The sequence below is a fragment of the Salmo trutta genome, chromosome 15, assembly GCF_901001165.1.
Source record: "Salmo trutta chromosome 15, fSalTru1.1, whole genome shotgun sequence".
NCBI classification, from domain to species: Eukaryota; Metazoa; Chordata; class Actinopteri; order Salmoniformes; family Salmonidae; genus Salmo; species Salmo trutta.
This window is the reverse complement of record NC_042971.1, coordinates 24,393,511-24,419,292: the sequence shown is the minus strand read 5'-3', so window position 1 is coordinate 24,419,292 and position 25,782 is coordinate 24,393,511. Positions and strand designations below refer to the sequence as shown.

General features: G+C 41.5%; 1 protein-coding gene across 5 annotated transcripts in view; it reads right to left on the bottom strand.

The window, feature by feature from the left end:
• LOC115148673 (opioid-binding protein/cell adhesion molecule) overlaps positions 1-25,782 on the bottom strand; it is a 565,009-nt gene that overhangs the window by 127,420 nt on the left and 411,807 nt on the right. The gene's annotated exons all lie outside the window — the stretch shown is intronic.

The following is a 25,782-nucleotide window of genomic DNA, read 5'->3' as shown; positions in this document are numbered from 1 at the left end:
ATACTAAGGCATTTGTGAAAATTATATAGCAATATAGAGTGGAAATGCATCCATTTATCCAGACAATTACTAGACATTGCAGTAAATAAACCGAATAAAAACATCTGTCTTGTCCAGGACCGGAGTCTACACAGACTGGTACGCTATAGCCAATCAGAGCTACAGTAGGCCTTTATACAAACAAGCCATTTGCCACACAGGCCTGCCAGCATTCACTTTGAAACTTACTCTGCATTTACAGGCAGTTGCAACAGCGCAACTTTAGATCACAAAATACACCTGAACAGATTCCTGCAAATATGTAAACACCACGGGAGTCCTCTTACATTTGGGAACTTTACAGTCCTATTGATCAAACAACCATGAAAAGGTAGGCTCTGTCTCCCACACAGTTATACACATCAACCACAAGATCAACAACTAATGCTAGTCAGAGCAAGATGAGCTAAAATCTAACAAAGGAACATTAGATAAACCCTCAAACTTTTTCAGCTAGTTGGCCATCTGTTAAGAGGCCGTCTGAAAGGAGTGTATATCAGTGGAGGCTGCTGAGGGTAGAACGGCTCATAATAATATCCGGAGCGGAGCCCGTTTTCCCCAATTAAGGTACAACCAACCTCCTGTGGTGTATATATTTGGCCTGGCTTAGCGGTTTTACCCACTGACTGAATGGAAACTGAGTTTTTTACTCCGCTGGTCTGCTAGTCTCGGCTGGTCTCGGGAAGAAATTATGAGTCCTCATTGTCCGAGACAAAAAAGTATCTGACACAGAGACAAGACCGAGAAACTCAATATGTGATCGAGACCGGACTCGAGACCTAGACCTGTACTACAACACTGCCTGGCTGGCTTTCTCCTCTTCCTTGCACTATGCATGATCAATTAAAGCAGAAGACCAGCACTGAATACATTTTTTTTTAAATCTATGTGGATGCCACCATGATAATCATGAATGAATGAATTGTGAGTAATGAGAAAGTTACAAGCATAAACATCATACCTCCCAAAAATGATCATATTTTGTGGGCATGATCTTTATGCATCTGTAACTTTCTCACTCATTATTATAAATGATTCATTCAGAATTATCATGGTTGCATCCACATTAATGTAGAAGTGTTCAGAAACATATATTATATTTATATTTACAATAAAAGTGACTCCAAAATGACAATTTATTATTTACCATATATTTTTATTGGGCACAACATAATCTGAAACATAAGCAAAACAAACTACAAATACGTCCAACAAGTTTGCATCACAAGGTTGATGTAGTCATTGCGTGCTAGGAATATGGGACCAAATACTAAACTTTTGACAAAATGTAATACACTAGAAGTGAATTTGTCCAAATACTTATGACACCTTCAAATGGGGGGACTAGATATCTAAAGTGCATTCATTTCTAAAAGGTTAAACATACACTACCACTCAAAAGTTTGGGGTCACTTAGAAATGTCCTTGTTTTTGAAAGAAAAGCTACTTTGTTGTCCATTAAAATAACATCAAACTGTTCCGAAATACAGTGTAGACATTGTTAATGTACTTGTCCTCTTGCTCAGTTGTGCACCGGGCCCTCCCACTCCTCTTTCTATTCTGGTTAGTGCCAGTTTGCGCTGTTCTGCGAATACTGTAGTACACAGCGTTGTACAAGATCTTCAGATTCTTGGCAATTTCGCACATGGAATAGCCTTAATTTCTCAGAACAAGAATAGACTGACGAGTTTCAGAAGAAAGTTATTTGTTTTTGGCCATTTTGAAACCAGAAAATCGAACCCACAAATGCTGATGCTCTAGATACTCAACCAGTCTAAAGAAGGCCAGTTTTATTGCTTCTTTTATCAGCACAAACAGTTTCCAGCTGTTCTAACATAATTGCAAAAGGGTTTTCTGATCAATTAGCCTTTTAAAATGATAAACTTGGATTAGCTAACACAACGTGCCATTGGAACACAGGAGTGATGGTTGCTGATAATGGGCCTCTGTACACCTATGTAGATATTCCATAAAAAATCTGCCGTTTCCAGCAACAATAGTCATTTACAACATTAACAATGTCTACACTGTATTTCTGATCAATTTGATATTATTTTAATGGACATTGCTTTTCTTTCAAAAACAATGACATTTCTAAGAAAATACCATAAAATAAAAAGTGACATTCAGTACTGTCACCTTATATAAAACATTTGCTGGAGTAGAGCCAAATTAAACGTTTTAGCTTCAATGTCCAAATAAATACATTCATATTTATGTGAACTAACTAATAGGCTATCATATGTAATGGTGAGAGAAACAAAATGGACTTCATAGCAATAGAGTATCGAGTAGGAGCACTAGTCTACCCGTCGTCAAATCTGTCGTCACAAAAATATAAATAATCCTTAAATATAGCCCCCTAAATGCTGTACTAGAAGATTTAAAGAAATAGTTTGAAAGGCTACAGGTTAGGCTGTTAGAACAATCTAGTGCCTTGCTGCAGGCAAGAGAAGAGAAAAAATAAGTTCTCTCACTGGCGAAAACTGTCATTGACAAGCAGGCCTCAGCTCACCAGGCACCAGCTACGATCTACTGTAGATCCCAAAAAACGGAAAATTCCCAGACTGTAGCGGTTACCCAACCCAGACTGGTGAGTTATGTGTCGAAGAGTGGATAGCCTCCATGCTTTCTGCATTCAAAGTATCAAGAGTGCCAGGACCCAATAGAGCTAGTCAAAAAGCATCTAAAGGGTGAAGCCAAGCTAACCATGAAGTCTATGCTCAGTGCAGGAGAGGCTGACATAGAATAAATATTCCGTATTCTGGAAGAAACATACGGTGATAATGTCCCTATTGGTATAAGACTAATATAACAGGAGGCAGATGTCTGGCGAGACTATACGCATGTATGCCAGCAACCTGCAGGATTAACTCAACAGTGTTGACACTGACACAGCTCTGAAGGAGCAGCTTGTACTGGGATTCAGGGACAATTTCCTGAGGAGGGAAATTAAACGGAAAACAAAAGGAGGACACAAAACTGAGTTTCATTGAGCTCATGGAGGCCGCAATCACCTGGTCTGAGAAAGAAGAGGAGTACACGACTGTTTCATCCAGGAATAGTGGGCGTGCTGGATCCGCCATGAAAGCTGTAGCTGCTGGAGATGTCACTTCTCCCCTAACCTTGGAAGTGCTACATGAGGCAATACAGAAGCTGACTGCTCATCAAGAAGGGCTTATCAAGGTTGTACATAACCCAGAAGGTAAATGTAAAAAGCCCCCTCCAAAAGACAATGACTTGAGGTTCATCGGTTACACTTGTAGATAGCCAGGACATAATAGTAAGCTGTGCCAGCAAGACAAAGGTGCAGAGCGCAAATCCAAGCCTGTCACAGATTAAGTTGATGTTACAGAAGATTTTGCATGTGATGTACAGAAGTACCCAGGGCTCATTCATGATAAGAAGCAGAAAAGCAGAATGGGCAGAAGGTGGGGTGACACAGTCTCACCAAAGTAAAGCATTTGGGGCTTGCCTGACTGTTGAAGTGATCGATGGAATAAAGACAAACTTTCTATTGGATATTGGATCAGAGGTAACCACCATCAAATAATCATACTTCAGGAAGCATTTCAAAGGCAGAGGGTCTGCTAAATAGGTCAGACTCAAAGCTGCAATTGGACTACACATCCCCATTGTTGGGTGTTTAGATGCAGACAATGAATATATGGAGAGAAAACTCCATGGAAACTATGTGTTCGTACTTACAGACATAGGGATGAATGTGATTAGTGAACTGCAAGATCTCGTCATCAAGGCAAAGGGTGCGAAGAAGATGGATAACCACACTCAGTGTTCAGAGGAAGCCAGCCTGAAACACGTGGTAGCATACACAGAGGACTGTGGAAATACTGGTTGTGTTGAAGGTAACCGCCACCAGGAAGCAAAATGCTAAAGCCAAAGAAAGTCCTGTCATGGATCCTTCCTCAGGGAGAGCCTAAATGGGTGGCGATGACAGGAGAGGTACGTGCATACCTGGGGCCACAATGAAAGAAGTTGATGTGGTAGGGGAAATCCATGGATACAGTTGGAAAGATATCCAAAGACTCCATTGGTCCTGTCCTCACTGCTATGAAGACAAATACCTAACCAGGATGAGATCAGCTGCGTGGTGTGGGGCCGAACCTGAATAAGTTAACTTATCAGTGGAAACATCTGAAGAGTGCTATTCTGACGCATCAAGAACCCTAGGGACAGCGAGAGAGTGTGGCAGCTAGTTGTGCCTGAGCCACTGCGTCTCCAAGTGTATGGGACACAACCTGACCACAGAAGGCATTATAGTGAGGGAAGCACCCTTAAAATGAAAAGACAGAGCTATTACTGGCCCACAATGAGTAAGGATGTCAAGAGCTGGGTGAAGCAGTGCAAAGGCTATGTTAGGGCAAGAAGACAAGGGAGAGCGGTGCTCATAAGGCCAGGACACTGCACAGTCCAGTCACCCAACAGTGAACCTGTAGTAACAGAAACAAAGAACCCTTAGTTACTGCAGACACAGACTACACTAGCCTTGTTTACATTCCACATGCCAATCGTGCACCTGACACAGACACTTGGTGTGGCCAGGGGGAAGGAGCCATAGATGGGGAGAATGTAGCACATGGTGTAGTCCAAGAGATGGGGTGGTCAGATGATGCTCAGAGGATGATTTCTTATTTTTTTCAATTTTTTTTCACCTTTATTTAACCAGGTAGGCCAGTTGAGAACAAGTTCTGGCCATGGTAAAGCAAAGCAGTGGGACAAAGACAACAACACAGAGTTACACATGGGATAAACAAACGTACAGTCAATAACACAATAGAAAATCTGTATACAGTGTGTGCAAATTAAGTAAGGAGGTAAGGCAATAAATAGGCCATAGTGGCAAAGTAATTACAATGTAGCAATTTACACTGGAGTGATCAATGTGCAAGTAGAAATACTAATGTGCAAAAGAGCAGAAAAAACAAAAAACAATTATAGGGATGAGGTAGGTAGTAGGTTGGATGGGCTATTTACAGATGGGCTATGTACAGGTGTAGCGATCAGTAAGCTGCTCTGACAGCCGATGCTTGAAGTTAGTGAGGGAGATATCAGTCTCCAGCTTTAGTGATTTTTGCAATTTGTTCCAGTCATTGGCAGCAGAGAACTGGAAGGAAAGGCAGCCAAATGAGGTGTTGGCTTTGGGGGTGACCAGTGAAATATACCCACTGGAGCGCGTGCTACGGGTGGGTGTTGCTATGGTGACCAGTGAGCTGAGCTAAGGTGGAGCTTTACCTAGCAAAGACTTACAGATGACCTGGAGCCAGTGGGTTTGGTGGCGAATACGTAGCGAGGACCAGCCAATGAGAGCATACAGGTCGCAATGGTGGGTAGTATATGGGGCTTTGGTGACAAAACGGATGGCACTGTAATAGACTGCATCCAATTTGCTGAGTAGAGTGTTGGAGGCTATTTTGTAAATGACAGCGCTGAAGTCAAGGATCGGCAGGATAATCAGTTTTACGAGGGTATGTTTAGCGACATGAGTGAAGGAGGCTTTGTTGCGAAATAGGAAGCCGATTCTAGATTTAATTTTGGATTGGAGATGCTTAATATGAGTCTGGAAGGAGAGTTTACAGTCTAGCCAGACACTTAGGTATTTATAGTTGTCCACACAAGTCAGAACCGTCCAGACTAGTGATGCTAGGCGGGCGGGTGGGTAGCGATCGGTTGAAGAGTATGAATTTAGTTTTACTGCCGTTTAAGAGCAGTTGGAGGCCACAGAAGGAGTGTTGTATGGTATCATACTCGTTTGGAGCTCGTTTGGAGGTTTGTTAACACAGTGTCCAAAGGGCCAGATGTATACAGAATGGTGTCGTCTGCGTAGAGGTGGATCAAAGAATCACCCGCAGCAAGAGCAACATCATTGATAACTACAGAGAAAAGAGTCGGCCCGAGAATTTAACCCTGTGTCACCCCCATAGATACTGCCAGATGTCTGGACAACAGGCCCTCCGATTTGACACACTGAACTCTATCTGAGAAGTAGTTAGTGAACCAGGCGAGGCAGTCATTAGAGAAACCAAGGCTGTTGAGTCTGCTGATAAGAATGCGGTGATTGACAGAGTCGAAAGCCTTGGCCAGGTCGATGAAGACGGCTGCACAGTACTGTTTTTTATCGATGGTGGTTATGATATCGTTTAGGACCTTGAGCGTGGCTGAGGTACACCCCTGAATAGCTCGGAAACCGGATTGCATAGTGGAGAAGGTACGGTGGGATTCGAGATGGTCGGTGATGTGTTTATTCACTTGGCTTTCGAAGACTTTAGAAAGGCAGGGCAGGATGGATATAGGTCTGTAACAGTTTGGGTCTAGAGGGTCTCCCCCTTTGAAGAGGGGGATGACCGTGGCAGCTTTCCAATCTTTAGAAATCTCAGACGATATGAAAGAGAGGTTGAACAGACTAGTAATAGGGGTTGCGACAACGGCGGCGGATCATTTTAGGAAGAGAGGGTCCAGATTGTCAAGCCCAGCTGATTTGTGAGGATCCAGATTCTGCAGCTCTTTCAGGACTTCAGCTGTCCGGATTTGGGTGAAGGAGAAGCGGGGGGGGGGGGGGGGGACTTGGGGCAGTTGCTGCGGGGGTGCAGAGCTGTTGGCCGGGGTTGGGGTAGCCAGGTGGAAAGCGTGGCCAGCCGTAGAGAAATGCTTATTGAAATTCTCGATTATCATGGATATATCGGTGGTGACAGTGTTTCCTAGCCTCAGTGCAGTGGGAAGCTGAGAGGAGGTGCTTATTCTCCATGGACTTTAAAGTGCCCCAAAACTTTTTGGAATTAGTGCTGTGGGATGCAAATTTCAGTTTGAACAACCTAGCCTTTGCTTTCCTAACTGACTGTGTATATTGGTTCCTGACTTCCCTGAAAAGTTGCATATCGTGGGGACTATTTCGAGCTAGTGCAGTGCGCCACAGGATGTTTTTGTGCTTGTCAAGGGCAGTCAGGTCTGGAGTGAAACAAGGGCTATATCTGTTCTTAGTTCTGAATTTTTTGAAAGGGGTGTGCTTATTTAAGATGGTGAGGAAGTCACTTTAGAAGAACATCCAGGCATTCTCTACTGAAGGGATGAGGTCAATATCCTTCCAGGATACCCGGGTCAGGTTGATTAGAAAGGCCTGCTTGCAGAAGTGTTTTAGGGAGCGTTTGACAGTGATGATGGGTGGTCGTTTGACCGTGAACCCATTACGGATGCAGGCAATGAGGCAGTGATTGCTGAGATCCTGGTTGTAAACAGCAGAGGTGTATTTAGAGGGCAAGTTGGTCAGGATGATATCTATGAGGATGCCCATATTTACGGATTTGGGGTTGTACCTGGTAAGTTCTTTGATAATTTGTGTGAGATTGAGGGCATCTAGCTTAGATTGTAGGACGGCCGGGGTGTTAAGCATATCCCAGTTTAGGTCACCTAACAGTACGAACTCTGATGATAGATGGGGGGCAATCAATTCACATATGGTGTCCAGGGCACAGCTGGGAGCTGAGGAGGGTCTATAACAAGCGGTAACAGTGAGAGACTTATTTCTGGAGAGATGGATTTTTAAAGTAGTAGCTCGAACATCCGGGTTGGCGGAGTGTGCTAAAGCAGTGAATAAAGCAAACTTAGGGAGTTTGATGTTAACATGCATGAACAAAAGGCTTTTCCGGATACAGCAGTCAACAAATGAGAGCGCTTGGGGACACATAGGCCCTGGGTTAACCTCTACATCACCAGAGGAACAGAGGAGGAGTAGGATAAGGGTACGGCTAAAGGCTATAAGAACTGGTCGTCTAGTGCGTTCGGGACAGAGAGTAAAAGGAGCAGACTTCTGGGCGTGGTAGGATAGATTCAGAGCATAATGCACTGACAGGGGAATGGTAGGGTGCGAGTACAGTGGAGGTAAACCTAGGCATTGGGTGACGATGAGAGAGGCTGCATCTCTGGAAGCGCCAGTTAAGCTAGTCAGGAAGTTAAAGCTTGGTCGCCAATGGGTCTTCCAAATGGACAATGACCCCAAGCATACTTCCAAAGTTGTGGCAAAATGGCTTAAAGACAACAAAGTCAAGGTATTGGAGTGGCCATCACAAAGCCCTGACCTCAATCCTATAGAACATTTGTGGGCAGAACTGTTCAAAAGTTTGGGGTCACTTAGAAATGTCCTTGTTTTTTAAAGAAAAACACATTTGTTGTCCATTAAAATAACATCAAATTAATCAGAAATACAATGTAGACGTTGTAAATTACTTTTGTAGCTGGAAATTGCCGATTTTTTATGGAATATCTACATAGGTGCACAGAGGCCAATTAACAGCAAGCATCAGTCCTGTATTCTAATGGCACGTTGTGTTAGCTAATCCAAGTTTATCATTTTAAAATGCTAATTCATCATTAGAAAACCATTTTGCAATTATGTTAGGACAGCTGAAAACTGTTGATTAAAGAAGGCCAGCATCCCGGAGTCACCTCTTCACAGTTGACGTTGAGACTGATGTTTTGTGGGTACTATTTAATGAAGCTGCCAGTTGGAAACAAGGGCATCAAGTGAGGCCATATCGTAAGGGACATTAACAACCCTCTCCCCCAAAAAATATATAGTCTAAAGTGGTTGTTCCACTGGATATCATAAGGTGAATGCACCAATTTGTAAGTCGCTCTGGATAAGAGCGTCTGCTAAATGACGTAAATGTAAATATCGTAAGTGACATTAACAACACTCACACCTCCACAATCATTCCAGTATGGGTGTCAACCACAAGCGAGCCAGATCGTGAAGTTCTCATGTATGCACTTCCTGACACCCAGAGCGACACCACTATTATCAATGAAGAGACAACAAAAGCTCTCAATACAAGGAAGGAGCCAGTACAACTGAAACTCTCTACAATGGCTTCAAGGAATACCATAGTGCCCTGCCAGAGCTGTCTGGTTTGCAGGTTAGAGGGTTTTACTTGGAGAAGAAAATACCTCTGCCAATGAGAGAGAGTTTATTCCCGCAAGCAGTGATCATATTCCCACTCCAGAGACTGCAAGAGCATGCTCTCATCTTGAACACATTGCAGAGGAGATTGCTTCTCAACAGAGCTGTGATGTCGGGCTCTTATTTGGCTACAACTCCTTCCAAGAGAAATTGTGTCTGGTAAGGGAAATCATTATTTTGCTCAGAGAACAGACCTTGGCTGGAGCATAGTCAGCTGTGGAAACCCATGTATCGACTATGGCGACGCTATTGGAGTGAGTCATCGGGTTATCGTTAGACAGGTGATGCCAAGTCTTCAATCCTCTTACAACCTCACAAATCAAGTACACTATGTTTGTAGAACACACGTAAGAGAGGTAATCACAGCACTGGACATTATCAAGACGCTTGAATCCGACTTCAGCGAGAGAGCCGCAGAAGAGGACCTCAAATCTCAAGAGGATATCTAGTTCCTGACAAAAATTAAAGCGGGCATCAGACGCAAGGACGATGGACATTACGAGATGCCGCTCAGCGAGGAGTCTATCCAGTTCATAGAAAGAAACTTTTATGTTGATGATGGGTTGACCAGCGTATCATCTGAAGCTGAAGCGGCTCAGCTGGTGAAAGAAGCAAGGGACTTTGCAGCATCGGCAAACTTCGGTTGCACAAGTTTATCTCCAACAGCAAGGAAGTTATAGCCACAATTCCCAAGGAAGAACGTGCCAAGGGTACCAAAGACCTGGATATGGCTCTGGGTGAACCACACATGGAGAGAGTCCTCGGTGTACTGTGCTGTGTCGCATCAGACGAGTTCCAGTTCAGAGTAGTTGTCAAGGGGCCCCCACTCACAAGAAGAGGAGTGTTGTCCACAGTAGCCTCAGAACAAGATCCACTTGGGTTTGTGGCACCCTTTGTCCTAGCAGGGAAGCAGATCTTGCAGCAGATGTGTTGTGACAAGATTGACAGGGATGACCCCTTACAGATGACCTACGTTCCCAGTGGGAATTCTGGCTCCAAGGTCTACAAAACTTGTCTGAAGTAAGGATCCAACGAGGCTACTTGTCATCAAGTTTCAAGGAAGTTCAGAGTTATGAGCTCCATCACTTCTCTGACGCTAGTACCTCAGGCTATGGAGAGTGCTCATACCTCAGAACAATCAGCACAGCAGGAGAAGTTCATTGCTCCCTAGTTATGGGGAAGTCGAGAGTCGTCCCTTCCAAGGTTACGACCGTACCACGACTTGAACTTTCAGCAGCGGTGGTAGCTGTTCAAACAAGTGACATGCTCAAAAAGGAGCTAGAGATACAAGGTCTACAGGAATACTTCTGGACAGACTCGAAGGTAGTTCTTGGCTACATCAACAATGAAGCCAGAAGATTCCACATCTTTGTGGCTAACCGTATTCAACGCATTAATCAAAGCACAGGTCCTGAACAACGGAGATATGTGACCTCTGAAGAGAATCCTGCAGATCATGCTTCCATAGGTCTGACATCAGAACAGCTCATGGCTTCCAACTTGTTCACAGGTCCAGACTTTCTTTGGCAGGAGGAACTTCCCAAAGGACAAGTCAATGTGGGAGAGATCCCAGGCAATGACGCAGAACTGCAGAACCCCTTCACAGAAATCACAGGTGATTGCTGGGAGTGTAACTGACAATTAACCTGTCAGTCTATGTTGTTGTTTTTTGTTTGAATTGTTTTCGTGTTCGCTATGCGGGGGAAATGGTAAGACAAGCGGAACCACGTGGCTAAGAACTGTTGTAACGGGGATAATTATCGTAGCAACACACTTGTTGAGTGAAGGCAATCCCACTCTGTGTTAGCTAGGTTTTTCATGTCGTCGGGTGTAGGTTGTAAAGGTTGAAGTGTGTATGTTCGGATGGTAACGTTATAATAATTAAGGATGAAGCGTGAATTCATGGCAGGAATAAGAAGTGTGAAGTTTTTGATTTCCTCCCTTCTGTAATAAGCAGCCAATTAGGTATTTTTCCTTTATTCATGTGTTTAATCTGATACTGTTATCTCCAGCTAAACTGTTTTATGTGTGTAAGCACTTCAGAGTTATATCAAGCTAATAAGTCGCTCATAAGACAAGAAAGTTCTAAGAGTGTGCTTAACTGTATTTTGATTTATTTTATAGATCTCACGGAAGGTGATAATTCTGACTAAAACTACAGAATAAAAACGGCAGTTAAAATCAAGGAACATTTGCGCTCGTGGTTACTGGAAAGAGCTACATGCACCCTTTCGTTGTCATGCTCTGTTGTGGTATTAAAAGATTCTGCTTGTCTCCAGTCATGTAAAATGATGTTGAATTGCATGAAATAAAATGTAAAAGGCAATTTTTTAAATCGGACAGCAAATAAAATTATAGATTCATGCAGTGCTTTTATTATAATGAGGATCTTTTCACCCCTACCCTTGTCCGGGGTGGAATGTGAATCCACAACCTTCTGGCTACTTTGCCATGTAGGCTAATACTTACAACACGAAGAACAGTTTATAAAACTGCATATCTAAAGGATCTGTTTGGTCCTAGGCGTGAGGGTAAACAGTAGGCATGTTCTCTACTATCCACTTTATGTTTTAGTTATTTTTGGGGGTAGATGGGAGGGTCACTTTTTTATTTTTTCAAGCGTTCAAGAAAGGTCAGGTAAAATATATATTTTACTGAAGTGAGGGCCATCCAGTTTCATTTCCAGGTATGAACTCATTACAAATAATGTACAGTCACTAAACCCAGACATTTCTATATGCAACCCCGTGTGGAAGCAGAGTTTTGATGGTTGCCACTAAAAATAATTAGATTCCAGCTACTACAATATTTATTTCTCAGCTGCTCATATTAAGCAGATAGAACAAAACTTGCTATTCGAGTACTGATGACATGTCTTTTTCCCCTGCCCCTGTTCCTGCCCATTTGATAATGGGCCATTCTAAATCAAAACCAATTTTACATACTAGTAAAGACAAGATTAAATTGAGAATAGTATTTTGCATGATAATAATCGGCTTACAAAATGTCATGACCGCCACAGCCCTAGTTCTAGGAATACATAGCGAAGGAACTGCCAGATGCGTCATTATAGCCAAGAAGTAGAGCCGCACTGGGAGCCAAATATGAAATAGAATACATTGAATACATGGGGGCAGGGTGGGAAAAAAATTGCATTAAAACACAATATAAATGTATTTTCGGAAGGGCGGTGGTCCCCATATTTTGTTTTTGTAGGGTATTTAACAAACTAGGCTATAATGGACTAACATTCGAATTGGAGATGATGAAAATGCAATACTCAAAAGACAGTAAACACACAACTTGAAGCAACCACATATTTAGCCACGGAGCATGTTCTAATAGGTCAGTGAGGGGTCAAGCCCACACACCTTCAACTTGTTTCTTAATCAAAACCCAGCCCTTTCGCTCCAGCGCCAGCTACTGCACCCATAATTCTGGTTGTAAAAATAGTAAACATATTTCTGACAAAACACCGAACCTTTAGCGCTACCTACAGCACTTAGATTACCATTGCATTGTTAAAATGGAGCCTTATTAAGACATAAAGTCGGCCAAAAAGTTTTTGGTTTTTAATGTATTTTATTTGACAATTTAAAATACACACAATTGTTACACTAGGCATCAAATACATATACCAAAATTGCAGAGGATTATACACACACAAAGTCTAAAGACTTCTGGTCCTCTATTGGTAGGCAAGGGCTGCAGTGCAAAAACAAGTAATTTGAGCACCTTGTGTCATACAGTCAATCAGAAACAATATCCAGATATACATACAAAAAAGCAAATATACACAATCTGCACCCCTGTTCATCCCTAATGAAGCAGTGTCATATGGCCTTAAGTGTAATCAGCTGGAAATTGTAATGGTTTCCTGGTTACCGAGCAGGCAAATAAAATTCCATTACAGTAAATTAGTCTTTCTATAAACTAGGGTACCAGTGAGTATTTCCTACAACTTGTTACAGTTGTTGATAAGTCCTTGATAATAATCAGCCATTTTTTTTTCATGTCATAACATTAAGGGGGAACATATTCAATCAAATTGACGCGTTGTTTGACCCTTTCTCTTTTCTGTCGTTGCATTAATGGCTGTGTAAATTGTTGTTATATCATATATTAGGCATTAATCAGTTAAATTAGACATTGAACTTGAACCCTGTAAGAATCCTTGATCCTAGATCTCAGAAATGCAATGTAACTATGTACAATTTTGTGTCTCCTTATGCTATGGGGTGAAAACAGTTTTCATGGACACACAAATCCCCCAAAAAGTATGTGATTGCAAAATCCAATGCTTCTAACCAAAAGTCACCTTACCTTGATACTTAAAACCTAAAATTATACTGTCATTAACCCACCTGTTGTGTTCGTTTCATGTTAATTCATTCTGTGTTCCCGGTCCAAAATGACCGCCCCATTATAGCTGATTATAAATCCATAATAATACATATATTATCATCTAATGTTGTGTTAGATCTTTTTAGAAACTTAAGTTCTTGTGAACATTACAAGTTTTGAACTTATATTTGCTATTTATGGCCTGTAGGCCTCATTGACCAGAGCTCACACAACTCGTTTTTGAGTAAAAAAAAAGCATAATGTATGGATTATTTTGACTATAACAAATACTCAGATGAAACATATTGTACTATTTATCACAGACTACTTTGTGTCAAAGTTTAACAACGATTCTCTCCTCCTCACCAGTGTCATGATCAAAGATATGATCAAGAGCCTCACATACAGTTTCTCATTTGGACATTGTGCAGCTACAGAATTAATTGTGAACAAGGCCTCAAAAAACCTTTATATACAAGAGCTTCCAGAAAAGTTCTATATATTATTGAAATAATGTTGCGATTGTTTGCGAGAATGCCACCAGGTGTGGTTCTTGTGGGGGAAAGATTCTATTGGGGAAAGGTTCCCGTGGGGCTTGCCATGGAAGCCAAGAAGGGGAGTGAGATGAATGGGCATGTGCCTAAACTCAAGACCCGGAACACCACAGGTGTAAAAAAGTTAAATAAAACACTCAAAATCAAATGAAAATCATCAAAATGTATTTTGTATGTTCAGATGCCCTGTGTGGACAAAGTCACGGAACCTTATGACAATCAGATTAAATGAACTACATTTTTCAGAGAGAGAACTTGTAAATCAGTCCAATTCAACCGGAACACGGCAGGAGGGTTAATGTGGTTCTTCAATAATTATGCATAATACTTGTTGGATGCACATTTGGTGTCAAGCTGTAATTATGGAGTGATATTTTCACACATCATCATCTGAAAATAGTAAAAATAAAGAAAAACCCCTGAATGAGTAGGTGTTCTAAAACTTTGGACCGGTAGTGTGTATGTGTATATAAAATATTATTTTATTTTTATTAAACCTTTATTTAACTAGGCAAGTCAGTTAAAAACAAATTCTTATTTACAATGACGGCCTAGAAATATCCCTAGTGAATTGATGCTGATCATCTGTTGTGGTCGGCTTGATTTACAGCAGGGTCTCGTTAGATTTAACAGAGAGGGAACAAGCTCCCTCACGACGCCAGGACAGCGGAGTCAATCACCACCTTCCGGAGACACCTGAAACCCCACCTCTTTAAGGAATACCTAGGATAGGATAAAGTAATCCTTCTAACCCCCCCCCTCCCCCCCTCCCTAAAAGATTTAGATGCACTATTGTAAAGTGGTTGTTCCACTGGATATCATAAGGTGAATGCACCAATTTGTAAGTCGCTCTGGATAAGAGCGTCTGCTAAATGACTTGAATGTAAATGTAAATGTTTTCATATGTTTTTGTGCCTAGGATTGGACACTGAATCAACTGTGAGTAATTGTGAAGGATAGACTATTGTGCAACACCCAATCATATTCTTATTAATTATCCTTGATATAATGACAACAAATTACATAGCCTAGTGGCCTTCTTCACAATATAATCTGATAATGAAATAACATGACAAATACATTTTGGTTTCCATGTTACACCTGCAATTTAAACAATGCAAGGGGCTTGAAGTAGTTTACTTGAATTTGAATTTGGAGCTCAGAAATTCAAGTACAGTAATAGGCCTACCTTGAAAATCAGAATTTTTCTGAATTTGGTGCTTGAAAAGTCCTTGTAATTATTGTAGCCAATTTATAAATTATCCTGCTGCCTTATAATTATCCATGATTGCATTTTGTATCCATTTTTGTGAGAGATGTGGACACTTTTGTTTGTTGTCCGCCGTTTCCATTGAAAGGTGTTGCGCGGTAAAACCATGTGTGGTTATTATGAGGACAATATCTAACATGCTGACCACACCGTTCCCGTCGCGTGCGTGAGCTTTGAAAAATACACTTAAACATATGTTATTCAAATATTGCAACCACAGTGCTCGCGCGCACCAATGAGCGTCTGCATTGCCAAGCGCTAAAATAGAAGTCAGTTCTATTTGTGACGCTGAACACGGTGCAAGTCCTGCCTCTCCCATCTTCTCATTGGTTTATAGAAGTAGACACGTGCCATCTCCTCATTGGTTATACCCACGTGGGTGATTCAAAGATGAAGTGAGTTCGGTTGGTCATCATGGTAACTATGAAAGTTAGATGCCAATCACTATATAAAGTCCAAAGAAGAAAAAGCCTGGAAGGAGGAGAGATGACTAGAAACGATTCGGTTGACCGTTTTATGTGTGGATTAATTGTCGGAGTAGAGGACCTTGTGCATTTCAGGTAAAATAACAACTCAACATTTATTTCACAGGACAAATTGGCTAGCAACAGCAAGCTAGCTAAAAAGGACAAATTAGCAGCAACTGCAAGCTAGCTATCTAAATTGCCATAAATGTTTAATGCTTTTCGACCTGTCCCCAAATTAATATAATAGGTCCAGGGTTTGTTTAGATATTTCACCCTGCGTGTCGTGATCGTGTTTGGTGTGGGGAGACAAAATCTATTCATGCACAATGGCGCACGGCCGGTTTGGGTATGGTGTAATGCTGGCTTCAATTTGGCTTTCCATATAAATCCTTCCAATACAAAAGGAACCTGATTTTTGGTCGTGTTCTCATTATAAAAACAGCGATGGTGACATTCAAATGGTGAGATTAATGCTACCACTATTCATGGCTTTATTACGTGTGCCAGCATCAGCTTCATAGGCTACAGAACAATCGCTATTAATGCATCCAATTTATCTAGTCAGAAAGTCAACATTATTCTCACATTTTAATTTTAATATCAACGCATTGGCAAGGCCTAAGAATTGCATTATTCTTAAAGTAAAGCATTGGCCTATGTTTTGCATCCTTTTTTGTTTTTGTTTGGGGGTGTCTATATTAGGCCCTATATGTACACAATTGTATAACATTGAGGTCCTTGAAAATTACAATTAAGTGCTTGAAAAAGTCCCTGAAAGTCCTTGAATGTGACTTGCCAATGTCTGTATGAACCCTGCTTAAAGGATTTTTAGTCCTCCTAGGCCTATGTTGTTTGAATGGAGTTATGGGCCAATTTGCATATATTCCACTAAGTACACATGTGGAACTGCATAAAAATCATTTTTATTTTAGTTTCAAACAATTTTGAAATGTTTATCCTAATGTCACACATTGGCCCATTATTTATAGAAAGACCCAAATACACTGGGTCATCTTGTTTAAATGTCTTGCGAAAAATAAGTAGAAACTTGATGACTGAAGAAAGTGAAACTTCAAGAAAAGTTAGTGGAGTTAATATCTGTGTATTTCCTATCTATTTTAACAACCCTGGAATGATATAGGCCTCTCTCTGCAAAGCTCATGCTCTATGGTCTTTCTGGGTCAAATGTGGGAGGAAGGAAACCCTGTGGGCTTATCAATAGTCTATAAAATAGTAACACATTATTCAAATGTGGTTCTGCAGTGTGCAATAACGTTGGCCTGGCCCTCGTCACCTTTCCCCCTTCTATCGGATATTGTCTTGAAAAATATGTCTTATGGTGGTTTACAGTTCGTCTATCGACATGTCTGTAGACGATTGTCGTAGCGACATCATGGACATTCTATTGTCGTCCAACATCAAACTTGTTGTTATGACAAAGTACAAGCGCAAAACAACAGCCTCTGCATGACATCAGCAACCCAGTGCTCCAAATAGCATACTTTCTCTATTTTAACAACAATAATCAAAAACAATTTCACTAAATGCCAATGTAACAAGCCAGGCAATTAAAAGCAATTTTCTAATCAATGTTTAGGTTCGTTGCTAGCTAGTTAGCTAATCAAATAATGACCAGACGATAGCTGATGTCTTAACTTCAGCTATGTTTTATGAATTATTACAGGAAAATAAACCCACAACAACATAATTATTTGCAAGGTAATGATGAGCGTACAGAAAGCAGCTTACTGCCACAGTGTGACAAAATAAAAGTAGGTCATTCTATCTAATAATTTTACAATTCCTGTATCGTCTTGTCACAGGAGGATTTGGTCAGGTTGCTGTGGCAGTCCGGTAACTACAACAACGGACGTTGCCACAGTCACAGAGACTTTTTTCATGTCTGTGCGACAAGGAAACTGACAGTCCAAAGCGTCTTGGCGGTGCTTGCTCGGCTCAACAGATGGGCGGGAAAAAGTTGAGAGGGCTTCACCAGATGGTTAAATGGAAGAAGAATTATCCAGAGGACCGTCTCTCCTGAATGCAAATTCAAAAACCTTGAGTGAGTTCGGAATGAGAATAAGGATAATTTAACACAAAAGCTTTCGTACCGTAGGTTTAGAATGAGAAAGAACTCAGTGCTTTATCACTATTTTAGTATTCGGACTGTGGCTTAATCTTCTGGTTTCTATTGTCTACATTGTTGGCTTATATCAACTCTAAATCAGGAGTTTGTAAGAGGTGGTATTTTACATACAACTTGACCCAGTGTATGCTATGTGCAGTTAAAACAGTTTAGCGGTCAATAAAAACAACATCAAGTCAAAAGGGATGTAATACACTGGACATAATGATGGGTAAATAAGAAGCACCTGTGTATAAACGTAATATGTAAAGTAAAAATGCATTAAAAAGTAACACAATAAAATAACAATAACAAGGCTATATACACGGGGGACCGGTACCGAGTCAATGTGCAGGGGTACAGGTTAGTCAAGGTAATTTGTACATGTAGGTAGGGGTAAAGTGACTATGCATTGATAATAAACAATGAGTAGCAGCAGTGTAAAAACAAAGGGGGAGGGGTCAATGTAAATAGTCCGGGTGGCCATTTGATTAATTTTTCAGCAGTCTTATGGCTTGGGGTAGAAGCTGTTAAGGCGCCTTTTGGACCTAGACTTGGCACTCTGGTACCGCTTGCCGTGCGGGAACAGAGAGAACAGTCTATGACTTGGGTGATTGGATTCTTTGACAATTTTTGGGGTCTTCCTCTGACATCGCCTAGTATATAGGTCCTGGGTGGCGGGAAGCTTGGCCCCAGTGATGTACTGGGCCATACGCACTACTCTCTATAGCACCCTACGGTCGGAATGCCGAGCAGTTGCCATACCAGTCGGTGATGCAACCGGTCAGGATGCTCTCGATGGTGCAGCTGTAGAACCTTTTGAGGATCTGAGGAACCATGCCAAATATTTTCAGTCTCCTGAGGGGGAAAATTTATTTTTGTGCCCTCTTCATGACTCTTTTGGTGTGTTTGGACCATGATAGTTTGTTGGTGATGTGGACAACAAGGAACTTGAAACTATCGACCCGCTTATGTTAATTGAGGCCTGTTTGGCCCTCCTTTTCCTGTAGTCCACGATCAGCTCCTTTGTCTTGCTCACATTGAGGGAAAGGTTGTTGTCCTGTTTCATCGTTTGGAGTCGTGCTTGGCCACGCAGTCGAGGGTGAACAGGGAGTACAGGAGAGAACTAAGCACGCAAACCTGAGGGGCCCCAGTCTTGACAATCAGCGTGGCAGATGTGTTGTTGCCTACCCTTGCCAGCTGGGGGTGGCCCGTCAGGAAATCCAGGATCCAATTGCAGAGGGAGATGTTTAGACCCAGGGTCCTTAACTTAGTGATTAGCTTTGTGGGCACTATGGTGTTGAACGCTGAGCTGTAGTCATTGAACAGCATTCTCAGAGAGGTGTTCCTTTTGTCCAGGTGGGAAAGGGCAGTGTAGAGTGTGATTGTGATTGCATAATCTGTGGATCTGTTGGGGCGGTATGTGAATTGGAGTGGGTCTAGGGTTTCCGGGATGATGGTGTTGATGTGAGCCATAACCAGCCTTTCAAAGCCACTTCCTGGCTGACGTGAGTGCTACAGGGTGGTAGTCATTTATGCAGGTTACCTTTGTTTTCTTGGGCACAGGGACTATGGTGGTCTGCTTGAAACATGTAGGTATTACAGACTCGGTCAGGGAGAGGTTGAAAATGTCAGTGAAGACACTTGCCAGTTGGTCCGCGCATGCTCTGAGTACACGTCCTGGTAATCCATCTGGCTCCACGGCCTTGTGAATGTTGACCTGTTTAAAGGTTTTGCTCACATCGGCTACGAAGAGCGTGATCACACAGTCGTCCGTAACAGCTGGTGCTCACATATATGCTTCATTGTTGCTTGCCTTGAAGCGAGCATAACAAGCATTTATCTCGTCTGGTAGGATCACGTCACTGGGCATCTCGCGGCTGGGTTTTCCTTTCTAGTCCGTAATTGTTTGCCAGCCCTGCCTCATCCGACGAGCGTAAGAGACAGTGTAGTTGGATTCAATCTTAGTACTGTATTGACGCTTTGCCTGTTTGATGGTTCGCCGGAGGGCAGAGCGGTATTTCTTATAAGTGTCCGGATTAGTGTCCCACTCCTTGAAAGCGGCAGCTCTAGCCTTTAGCTCGGTGCGGATGTTGCCTGTAATCCATATCTTCTGATTGGGATATTTACGTACGGTCACTGTGAGAACGATGTCATCGATTCACTTATTGATGAAGCCGGTTACTGAGGTAGTATACTCCTCAATGCCATTGGATGAATCCCTGAACATATTCCAGTCTATGCTAGCAAAACATTCCTGTAGCGTAGCATCCGCGTCATCTGACCACTTCCATATTGAGCGAGACACTGGTACTTCCTGCTTTAGGTTTTGCTTGTAAGCGGGAATCAGGAGGATAGAATTATGGTAAGATTTGCCAAATGAAGGGCGAGGGAGAGCTTTATATGCGTCTCTGTGTGTGGAGTAAAGGTGGTCTATAGTTTTTTTCCTCTGGTTGCACATGTGACATGCTGGTAGAAATGAGGTAAAACTAATTTAAGTTTGCCTGCATTAAAGTCCCCGGCCACTAGGAGCGCCACTTCTGGATGAGCATTTTCTTGTTTGCTTATGGTATTATGCAGCTCGATGAGTGCGGTCCTAGTGCCAGCATCGATTTGTGGTGGTAAATAGACAGATATGAATAATATAGATGAGAACTCTCTCTGTAGATAGTGTGGTCTACAGTTTATCATGAGGTACTCTACCTCAGGGGAGCAATACCTCAAGACTTCTTTAAAATTAGACGTCGTGCGCCAGCTGTTATTGACAAATAGACACACACCCCTGCCCCTCATCTTACCAGACGTAGCTGCTCTTTCCTGCCGATATACAGAAAACCCAGCCAACTCTATATCGTCTGTTGTCATTCAGCCATGACAAGGTGAAACATAAGATATTACAGTTTTTAATGTCCCTTTGGTAGGATAGTCTTGATCGTAGATCATCCAGTTAATTTTCCAGGGATTGCACGTTGGACGGAGGGTAGTGGCGGTTTACCCACTCGCCAACGAATTCTCACAAGGCACCCCGACTTCCTCCCCCGGTATCTCCGTCTTTCCTTCATGCAAATGACGGGGATTTGGGCCTGGTCTCGGGAAAGCAGTATATCCTTTGTGTCGCACTCATCACCAGAATTTTCCATACGCACAACAAGCTTATTTCTCTCAATTTTGGTGCACAAATTTATTTACATCCCTATTAGTGAGCATTTATCTTTAGCCAAGATAAACCATCCACTTGACAGGGGTGGCATATCTGTAACGAGTGCGCTGAGAGTCGGGAAGCAAGTACAGGGAGTGAGTGTTTTAATAAATAAACAAAACAATAAACACGAAACGACATGAAACAGAGTCAATAACACCTGAGGAAGGAACCAAGGGGAGTGACAGATATAAGTAAGATAATCAAGGAGGTGATGGAGTCCAGGTGAGTGTCATGAGGCACTGGTACGCTTGACGATGGTAACAGGTGTGCGGGATAATCAGCAGCCTGATGACCTAGAGGCCGGAGAGGGAGTATACGTGATAATATCAAGAAGCTGATTTAACAGCATTATCATTACACAGGTGCACCTTGAGCTGGGGACAGTAAAAGGCCACTCTGAAATGTGCAGTTTTGTCATACAACACAATGCCAAAGATGTCTCAAGTTGAGGGAGCATGCAATTGTCATGCTGACTGCAGAAATGTCCACCAGAGCTGTTGCCAGATCATTTCATATACATTTCTCTACCATAAGCCGCCTCCAACGTCGTTTTAGAGAATTTGGCAGTACGTTCAACCTGCCTCACAACCGCAGACCACGTGTAACCATGCCAGCCTGGGACCTCCACATACGGCTTCTTCACCTGGCTTGCCACCTGGGCAGCTGATGAAACTTAGGAGTATTTCTCTCTGTAATAAATCCCTTTTGTGAGAAATATCTAATTCTGATTGGCTAGGCCTGGCTTCCAAGTGGGTGGGCCTATGCTCTTCCAGGGCCACCCATGGCTATACTCCTGCCCAGTCATGTGAAATCCATAGATTAGGGGCTAATTAATTTGTTTAAATTGACTGATTTCCTTACATGATCTGTAACTCAGTAAAATCATTGAAATTGTTGCATGTTGCGTTTATATATTTTTGTTCAGTATAGTTCTTTTTTAACAGTGACTCCATTGTCATCAACCTATCTTTAATTAGTTTCACCCTTCCATCTTTTAATCAGCCAAAGATTATGGAAAAGTTGGCCAAGAAAGATGAAAGAGGCATTAAAGGAGAATGTGTCGGGCGACGACATAATTGCTGGTGAAAAGTTTAAGAAGGATTACCAGTGGAGAGTTTTGTAGACTTGATGGATATGAAATCGCAGCCTCATTCACTCGGATAATTGCTATCCTCGTTAATATGTGAGCCCTGACCCTCGGATTTGCCCCTTTACGTTTTGGAGCCACAGTTTGATGCTCAAACTTTCAAGCCCACTGTGGACAATGTAACCACAGACAATGTTTTAACAGTTACAGTAGATAATGGGACCCCAAAATTGAGAACTTAAGTTTGGCTAATTAACAGCTTGGATAATAATAGTATTACATTTTGGAACGCATATGAATCTGAACATACTGTGTACAGTATAACTAGCTTACATATTGTTTAGTGTTTAACTTTGCATGACCTTTCAGCAGAAAGAACACACAGCCAAATTAATGACCATTATCAAAACACCCAGCAAATTCGATTAACAACAACTCTTAAATGCAGATACACATTTACCATTAAACTTGGTCAAGACACTGATTAGCCCTTCACATTTGACATACATCAATTAACCATATTCCTATCATTGAACCAAACAGTCCCATAATCTCAAAACAACCTCAAAACAAGTTCAAAGAATTTAAAAATATAAAGGTCTGTGTGTCTGGGATATTCCCTCCAGTTTAATTATCCCATATTCAAGCTGCAGAGCTCCAGAGCTCCACTCATCCATCCAATCCTCCAATCCGCCCCCAACTCTTAACCCAGGTGATTGAATGTGCTAGCCTACCGGAACCGTGGCAGAAACCTGATATTGATAATACCATATGCGGTTTAAATTAGTCTGGGGGCCTAATCAATACTGTACAATTGTCAGGCCTTTACAGTGATGCCTGGCCTCTGCTGATGCACATCAATCTGGACTCGGGCAGAGAAGCAAGGAAGAACAGTGGCCCCTGGTGCAGGTAAACAACACACACACACGGACACACACTGGAGAATATGCATACAAGTGGAACAGTAAAAGGCTGCTTGTTTATCTGCCATTCACTGACATGTATGTAATATTATTAGAGGGTAAAGGAGACAACACGCAAAGCATCCAGGCCGAGTCTGTGCGTGCAATAGAAATGGATGGACTTTTTTTGCCATTGGGTTGGGCCTTGTTGTTTTCTTTACTCCACTTTGACAGCTGAGATGGATAGGCTACTGTATGAATGCCCTGGGAAACATTGTATTGACAATACTAACCTATTGAAAGATGAACAACAGTAATAATAGGTATCATGCATTTGATAGATTATACATGTCAGTAAAATAAATTATAAAACGGGTTGTTTGGATCCTAGATGCTGATTGGATGAGCAGCGTTCCAAGCCGTGCTGTATTCACCGATATTGGCATATCTGTTCCTGCTAACAGTTCAATCGGAATTATCACTGCGCCTCCATAAGAATATAATTATGTTCAAGTGACTGTCTGAATATATCTCAACTTGCACATTATTTCCCCCTTTTTCTAGCCTAGCATTTGGTTTGTAACAGCGGGGGTTTGAGTAAACCTTGCTGTCTGCCTGTCCGACCTCAGAAACAGTGTTTCAATTTTGAAATGCAGTCCCCCTGTGCAATAGAGAGTAAACGGAATCCAGACGAGACATCAACTTTTTCTGAGCCAAGCAAAATCACGCATGAGCATCATTGTTATGGATATATCCAACTAAATATACATTTTTAAAAAACAAACTTTTTTTCTAGTTTGCCTGTTGTGCCTGCCTTATTGCTTAAAGTAGTGGTTTACTCAATTATTGGTTTCCTTACCCTGTAAGCAGTCTATGTGCATGTTGTGACAGCAATCCATACTTTAAGTTTCCCTGATACTGTTTAAAAATGCTAACATTTTGGCATTTGTGGTACAAATCCTATACAAGTCAGGGTACTGTATCTATAATAGCATTTTTTGTGCAAACCAATATGTAATTTTGTAATTTCCCACACAATATAAAATAAACTTTACTGGTACGTATGTCTTATAAAGGTTTATGAAATAGCATTTATACTTTCTTTCAATATAATTTTATTACAGATTTTAAACTTTTGCAGCAGTTTTTTCATATTTATATTTTACAAAGAACAGCTCCAAACCCCATCCCCACCTACCCCAATCACACCCTCCTTTTCTATATATATATATATATCATCAGTACCAGTCAAAGGTTTGGACACACCTACTCATTCCAGGGTTTTTCTTTATTTTTTACTATTTTCTACATTGTAGAATAATAGTGAAGACATCAAAACTATGAAATATTATTTCTGGGACCCTCAGGATGACAAATCAGAGCAAGATTACTGAATGTTAGTACATTATTTACCTTCAGAGGTGAATGTATCAAACCAAGGTCCTTGATAAAAGTTTTTTGTTGTTGTTCACTCTCCTCAAACAATAGCATGGCATTTTTGTCACTGTAAGAGCTACTGTAAATTGGACAGTGCAGTTAGATTAACAATAATTTAAGCTTTCTGCCCATATAAGACATGTCTATGTCCTGGAAAGTTTGCTGTTACTTACAACGTCATACTAATCACATGAGAGCACGTTAGCTCAACCGTCCTGGTATAGGGACACCTAATTGTATTACCATATAATTGTTATATGTTCTCTATAGTTATTTACTTGAAAATGTATCAATTGACCAATTTGGCACATTTGGGCAGACTACATGCAAAATATTGTCCAGTATTGCAATGCTTCACTGGATCAATCTGAAACTTTGCACCCACACTGCTGCCATATAGTGGCCAAAATCTAAATTGCGCCTAACATGCAATTTTATATTATGGCCTTTCTCTTGCATTTCAAAGATAATGGAACAAAACAAAAAATTCAAAATGCATGTTTTTTTGTTAGTATTAACTTTCACCAGATCTAATGTGTTATATTTTCCTACATTAATATCACATTTCCACAAACTTGAAAGTGTTTCCTTTGAAATGGTATCAAGCATATGCATATACTTGCTTCAGGTCCCCAGCAACAGGCAGTTAGATTTGGGTATGTCATTTGAGGCGAAAACTGAAAAAAAGGGTCAGATTCTTTAAAAGTTCATTTGTGGAATTTCTTTCCTTCTTAATGTGTTTGAGCCAGTCAGTTGTGTTGTGACAAGGTATGGGTGGTATACAGAAGATAGCCCTATTTAAAAGACCAAGTCCATATTATGGCAAAAACATCTCAAATAAGCAAAGAGAAACGACAGTCCATCATTACTTAAGACATGAAAGTCAGTCAATGCGGAAAATGTCAATAACTTTTAAAGTTTCTTCAAGTGCAGTCGCAAAAACCATCAAGCGCTATGATGAAACTGGCTCTCACAAGGACCGCAACAGGAAAGGAAGACCCAGAGTTACCTCTGTTGCAGAGGATAAGTTCATTAGAGTTACCAGTCTCAGATTGCAAAATACTTCAGAGTTCAAGTAACAGACACATCTCAACATCAACTGTTCAGAGGAGACCATGTGAATCATGCCTTCATTGTCGAATTGCTGCAAAGAAATCACTACTAAAGGACACAAATAAAAAGAAGAGACTTGCTTTGGCCAAGAAACACGAGCAATGGACATTAGACTGGTGGAAATCTGTCCTTTGGTCTGATGAGTCCAAATTGGAGATTTTTGGTTCCAACCGCTGTGTCTTTGTGAGACACAGAGTAGGTGAACGGATGACCTCTGCATGTGTAGTTCCCACCGTGAAGCATGGAGGAGGAGGTGTGATGGTACTTTACT